The sequence below is a fragment of the Kryptolebias marmoratus genome, linkage group LG3 (assembly GCF_001649575.2).
Source record: "Kryptolebias marmoratus isolate JLee-2015 linkage group LG3, ASM164957v2, whole genome shotgun sequence".
NCBI lineage: Eukaryota > Metazoa > Chordata > Actinopteri > Cyprinodontiformes > Rivulidae > Kryptolebias > Kryptolebias marmoratus.
The window spans coordinates 13044957-13051978 of NC_051432.1; positions in this window are offsets into that span (position 1 = coordinate 13044957).

Sequence of the window (7022 nt, forward strand, 5' to 3'; positions counted from 1 at the left end):
TCATATCTCTGTCTCAAACTGTGTAAAGGAAGTATTTGGAGCCAGTTTTCAAATGACATCAGGTTGTCGGCTGCGTTGCGTGTCGTCGCGCGCCCACACACAGACCGAGCTGCATCGCGCCACTCAAAGAAGGACAGCAACAGAAAAATGGAAATAAAAAGCCTTTGCTTCATGGGAAACACTTTTTCAAAGCCACAAGAGCCGTGTGTAGAAACAACACAGCTCGTCCGCTCCTCTCTCTCTGCCTCGGTGTCAGAAGGCAGACAAAAAGGGCGGACAGAAATGAATCCACGTTAATGAAGGAGAACAAAATAAGAATGACGCTCCACTTCTGCAGCCATCCCAACGTGCCGCTCTATTGTGCAAGCGGGGCCTCCTTTCAGGTGCAGGCATGGGGAAAAAAAAAAAAAAAGAAAAAGACGCTCATGTGCAGCTGCCTGGTTTTTCTGTGCAGGCTGAGACATCTACGAGGTGTTGACACACGGATCCCAACAGAACCCAAACCGACACAGATGCTCTGACATTTGCAACGAGGCATGACTTTTAATTGTGAGCTCGGTTACAGTGCAGGAGCGAGGCCCTGCTGCCGTCGGGCGAGGCCTGAGTCACACCGGGTGAGTCACTTTAAAAAACAAAAACTAAATTGACAACAAACCGTGACAAAGAAAACCCCCCAAAGATACCTCATCCTCAGGTTAAACCAACAGACCGATAAACACAAACTGTACATAAGATGGTGGATTATCATCCTGTTTGTGGTGTTTCTCCACACTGGTCTGCCCTCCCTCCAGCATTATTAAATGTTGATTTTTTTTTTTTTCCCTGTTCTGTTTTATTTAAACTAACAGGAGCTGATTGGATTGTCAACACGGCGACGCGGAGAATCGGTCGACTCTCCTGCTTCAGTTCAAAGGTACCCAAATACAATCAAGTGACTTCTGTGGGTGTGGACTTCTTCAACTGCGTGTTTGACTATTGCAATAATGCAAACAGAATTTTTCTAACATTTCCATTTGAGTCCCTCGCCGCGGCAAGTTGTTTTTCTTTCCAGCTTCAAGCCCCGGTTGGAAAGTGGAAAGATTCCAGCAGATAAAAGTGAGGCAAGAGCCTGAATGGCATGCGTTAAAAGTCCCTCCACGAAAATACTCGACAAAGGAGGTGGAGAATGACGGCGCTCATCCTTACTATGTGTAAGAGCAGCGTTTAATGAAAAAAAAAAAAAAGAAAACAAGGCGACCAGCTGTTTAACAAGTTTCTGTAAGCCATTTCTGCAATGTTACATAGTTTGTATTTTTTATTTTAAAGCGACAGCTCAGATCCTCTGAAGAAATGTTTTAGGAAAAGATTATTTAAAAAATGAAACTTACCTGCTGAATGACCAGAACAAAGTGGATTGATGCCGTCTTAAACAAACAATCTAAAGAAACACCCTTTTCACTGCCACCATTTTCATATTTTATTTAAATAAAAGTTTTTAGTTGTTTCCAGTGGAGGCCGTCTGTTTAGGGTCTGTAACCAGTAATGACCTCGACCAAATGGAACAAGAAAACATTTCTTAAATATTGTTTGCAAAACTGCAGGGAATTTTTTACGACCTGAGCTGTTTTAAGGTGAACCAACTCAAACCAGCTGTTAGCGTGTTGGTTTGTTGTTATTTTCTCCAGACTGAAGTTAGTCAGAAAGCTGTCTGAGCGGGGGGGTTAGGAGCAATCTTTTTTTTTTTAAACCTGAGAGATTCCATGCTCAGGATTTAGTTGGAAGTGTGATTATAGACATTATAAATGTTTTATAACCGCATCGCAGCCCTTCATATCACAACTGAATCATATCACAAGGTGTTTACCTACAACAGGTAAGATATTGACTGCTGTCCGCATTTCAAAACCGTCAAACTCATCTTTTATTTAAAACCAGCGTTGCTGCAACCTGAACTCTCGCAGCAAGTCGGAGCTGCTGACCTTTGACCCGGCTTCACTGGAGAATGTTCAACATGTCACCCCTAAAACCTTTCAGACATAAACACAACGTAAGACAAAAGCAATGTTTTTGACGTTTGCACTTCAGCCTCGTGTTGACGATTTAATCAGTTTGCTCCCAACATTTATTTATGTAACGCTGTAAATATATGAGTCACACTCTGTCCTGCTGAGACACTTTTTTTATGCCCAGCGAGCCGTAATGGATGCGTTTCATACATGAACATTACTAATTCCTCAGTGGATCCAGGGTCTCACGCAAACCCAAGGTGATTTAACGGCAGGCTCCCGGGGAAGTGAACTGCTTCAGTTATGTAAACTGGCCCGGGTTTGGAGCAACTCAACCGTCAGAACTTTGCATCCCCACCAAGCCCCTGCAGCTGCTAATGCAAACAAGATGCCGTCACTTTCTCAACAGTGGCCTGACCAGGTCTCACACACACACACACACACACACACAAGCAAACACACAAGCAAACACAAGGCTTTAAGTCAAACAAAAAGGAAAAAAAAAAACTTCACTCCAAAGAAAATTAAACACTTACAGGCAAAATGGAAAGGTAGGTCAAATATGGCTATTTACTTATCATTTTTAATAACCTAAATTATATTCTTTTCAAAAAATAAGTTTAAAAATTGCTGCATACAGATTTTTCTTTTTCATTCCATCACTTGAATTGTTAACTTCTGGACATTTTGAGGGGGAAATCCATCGACTGTCACGGAGTCTTAAAGAATAAAAGTTGTCTTGCTTGGCGACACGTTTCAAGGCTCGTTCTTCAGGCTGCTGAGCACTCAGATGTGAAAAAGAAATAAACTGTTCCTCACTCGCCGAAACACGTTTTATTTCGTAGAAGAGTGGAATTTGAAGTTTACGGGGGCCTTATTTTTTTTCATAGTCAGAATAATCAAATGTTCGTTAAAATGTGTTAAAACCTCCATCGGCTTCGGTTTCCTTGAGCGCCGCGTCTTGTGTCCGCTCAGACGGGCCTCCAACCACCTGTAGAGCTGCGGCCACCGAATGGTTAAAGTCAAGTGTTCAAATTCAAATGTCTCATTTGTTTGGCTTTGTTTTGAGAGAGCTGTTTCTCGCTGGCACGGCCTGAAACGTAGGTGAGACGCAAAGTGAGGGGCTCTTCATTTGCCTCGGCTGCAGCCCTGCTCTCTCTCTCTCTCCAGCGCTCCCAGCCTCCAGCCATCGTTTGCGTCCGGGCGCCGCGCTGCTTTGTGGTGGACGGGTGGAGCCTAAATCAGCAGCTCAGACAACATGTTGGGGACAACTCTCAGCTACTACAACACCAAACTGTAGCTTAGTAAATGTCAAGCTAAGTCGAAGCCATTTTTATGTTTGCAAATGAGTTTACCTCCAAAAGTTGCAGATCTGCATCCAGGGATTGCTTTGGGAGAGTTTTTAAGAGGCTTTTTTCTTCTGGTTAGCTCAGTTGTAAAGTATGACACTCCTAACTTCAGGGTCGTAGGTTCGAGCCCCACGTTGGGCGCCATTTGAAAGGGATTTTTCTTCAACTTAATAAAAAAAAAAAAAAAACAACAGATGACAGCAAACCGGAGTTATTCTGGACGGTCGAGCACAAATCCAAGCTGGTGTTCAAATCAATATTTAAACCCCGAATCTACGTCTCACAACGTTTGTTATCTAACTCTTTTCACACAGACACGCAGACAAAGAATGTATTTGAGGTCAGCCTGACTCGATACCTTCTTAATGTCTCCATCAGAACATCTGGTTCAAATCACACGTGAGCTTTCTTTGGACCATTAGCAGACTCTTGCCTTACATACATGCTCACAGTTGTTTCTTTGTACCTGATAGATTAGTCTTAACACTTACTTACTTTGGCCTAAAAAGGTTTACTTCACATATCAGTCTGTATAATATTAGTCTGGTTACAATAGTTCCATTAAAATCTGCCCAGTGGTTCATGGGACTCCAAAAATCTCACAATCTGTTCATCCTTAGAGTTTACATTGCGATTTCTTGGTTACTAACCCACCAAATTTTACTTTTTAGCTCAATATCTGTAAACCTGTCTCAGTTGTAGCCATTTTCTGCTTGCTAAGGTTGATTAGCTGTGGTGGCCATCTTGAATCAGGTGAAGATGTTCATCCAGTGATGACTTCCTTCAAGTTTCACTAAAATCCATCCGGTGGGTCGTGGGATATTTTGCTGACACACCAACAACCACACACAAAATCACAAAGGTTAAAACCTGTAGTTGTTGCTCAACAGAGGAGTTATCCAGCGGCTCTGAACTGTTAAATCGTTTAAGCTTTGAAAGTACACGAACACGTTAAATACCTTTCTGATAGCAAATGTTGACAGTCGACTCAGCTTCCAGCAACGTGAGTCCCATCTTTAATCTACCAGCACAAACACAGAGACAAAAAGGAGTTCGCGAGCAAACATCAGCTGTACGAGAGCCAAGCGGAGCTCACCACTGTGGGCCTGGGCTCCAGTACCAACAGCTGCCTGAGAGATTACTCACCACCGATTGTTCGTTATCACAGAGCATACGAAGCAGCATTAGGCTCAGGGTGAGGTCGGCTGCACGCTGCATGACTTGTCCATCACGTCTGTCACAGGTTGATGAGAAGAAACCAACAGTCCCAGGATGGTGGAATGGCCTCAGTTAGTCGTTAAAACAGTCGTCCTAGCAGGTGCAGACTGTTTGAAAGTCTGAAATTGCTACAGATCTCAGTGTCGTTGTCTTATTTTGTCACTTTGTCTTAAAGCCATAAATAGCTGTGGTCTTTGATTTGAATTTTTATGCTTCTTACACAGTTTCTGCATCATTAAATGACTGTTTGGGGGTTTATGTAACTCTGTCTCATCGGTGGGGTTCTAAAGTTTGCTTTAGAAAACAGCAAATACTTTTTCACCTTTTTTTAACAACAAAATTTGGTCATCAGTTACGGAAATCTTCCTGTTAGAGAAACAGCTTGTTTCCATCTCGATCTTAGCCACAACTTTTGCTTTAACTCTCTCCAACGCTTCATTTCCTCTCCTAAATGACTCCACTTCTGTCGACTCTCCTCCTCACAGCTTTTAGTTGCCATTTCTTTACAGAAGAAGAAGAACTTCACTTTTTTCCCTTTTGACCCGGAATCTCTGATTGCATCTGTTTACATCTGGGGGATTATTTGAATCACTCAATATCTGTTGCACCAAGACTGTCCGAAGTGAACTCGTCACTGTTCGAATGTAAACAAACAACTCGTAATTGTTGGCAACAAAACCCGACTCTGCTGATTTTGCTCATTCATTACAAATTACACGGTACACTTTTGGTCCTAAATGATGAGTATTTAGTAGTTATTTTTATCATCGATTATACAAATATACAAACAATTGAAAAACACTGAAAAAATGCACATTTTGACAGCTGTTGTGGCTTTAAAATAACTTTGGTAAAATTTGTAATTTCCTCTTGAAAAAACTCATAAAGTCGGTCATCATTAAACAAAGATACTAATTATTCATAACCTGTTTCACGGGATCCCCCTTCAAGAGAGCTGAACTTTCACTTTAATTGTGTTGTTGCATGAAATGTTTTAACAACCCATAAAAACTGGTGACAAAAAAATAAATAAATACATAGAAAAGTCAGGAGGAAACCAATGGAGCCTGTTTTAATTTCGAGAGAATAAAACTCCCAAAATACTTTGTGTGCATTTATCACTGCAAATTTCAACACGTGGCATCATTATATAGTGGTGTCATTTTTAGAATAATTTCATCATTTAAAAGGATACAACTTCTAAAACAATTTATCTAAAGTTGTTTCTGTAGAAAGCTAAGGTGTCATAGTCGATCTAAACGTCCATATTTTCTTTATAAATATTATTTTTTCATCCTTTTTGTTTTTGTGTGAAATTTAGTCACATTCAGCACATCAATTTTTTCAAACTAAACTTATTATTAAATAACTTTTTTAGCAATCTAGACCTTTAAGCCCTAAAATCCTTGAGACTGAGCTAATATATTTGTGCTAAATTTGGAGAAAGTGAGAAGATACCACATTCCATGAAACCCCCCTGGCCTTTACTGTCACTGTAAACACTTGAATACGTTTAACATTTGTTTAACATTTTTGAAAAAAGAAAATTAAACAACGGTTTGAACCCTGTTTCGGGATCAGGCCGTGACCGCATGTTGTTTTCTCAGAACAAGGTCGTGATGCACGTTTACCTGAAGAGTCTGCGGGATTCGCTTCATGGAAATAACAAAATTATTTATGAAAGGCGGAACACAAATTGCGTATGTCGCGGCCAAAGAAATGAGGCCAAATTAAAATAATTACGCTCATTTGTCACTCAAGCTGTGGGAACCGTGCCACTGAGCAAATAGGAACAGAGCAGTTTGTCTTTGTGAACTTAAATAAATAGATGCTATCTTTACTTTAAAGATTGCTGCTGCGAGGTATTGAACCTTTACGGGTATGTTTGTATGTTTAGACAGAAAGCCTGCCGTACGCGTCTCCGTGTTCAGAGTTTTCAATCACTGAAGGAAAAGTTCAATTAAAAGCTAAGATTTGACTAAACACCGACAAAGCCTCCAGTGGATTTGTGAGATTACAACTAGATTACGCCGGGGATTATTTTACGATAAAAGATCCCCTTCCGCCCGAAGATGTCAGCGCGTCGAACCTCCGCCGCTGTTTTTGTTGTGAAGTTCACGAAGCGGCCTCCCATTGGCATGGCTGCTGGAATGGGCAGAAACTCAAACCGAGTTCAAGTGGCATTCAGCAAACAAACCCTCGTTTTAACCCCCCACCCTCTTTAAAATAAAAAAAGCTCCCTCGTTTCATCGCGTACCACACCCCGAGCATCCGCGGCCCTCCCTGCAGGACTAAACTTTTCATCGGGCTTGTTTTTCTAAGCAGACCTTCTTCCCTCTCTGCCTCCGTGCCGACGCTCGGGCTCTGACACATGCCTGCGGAGGGAAGTGGGCCTGGTGTTGAGCAGCTGGGAGAGTCCTGACTCTGTTTGGTTAAGAGATTAAAAAGGTGGACACCCCCCCCCCCCCCC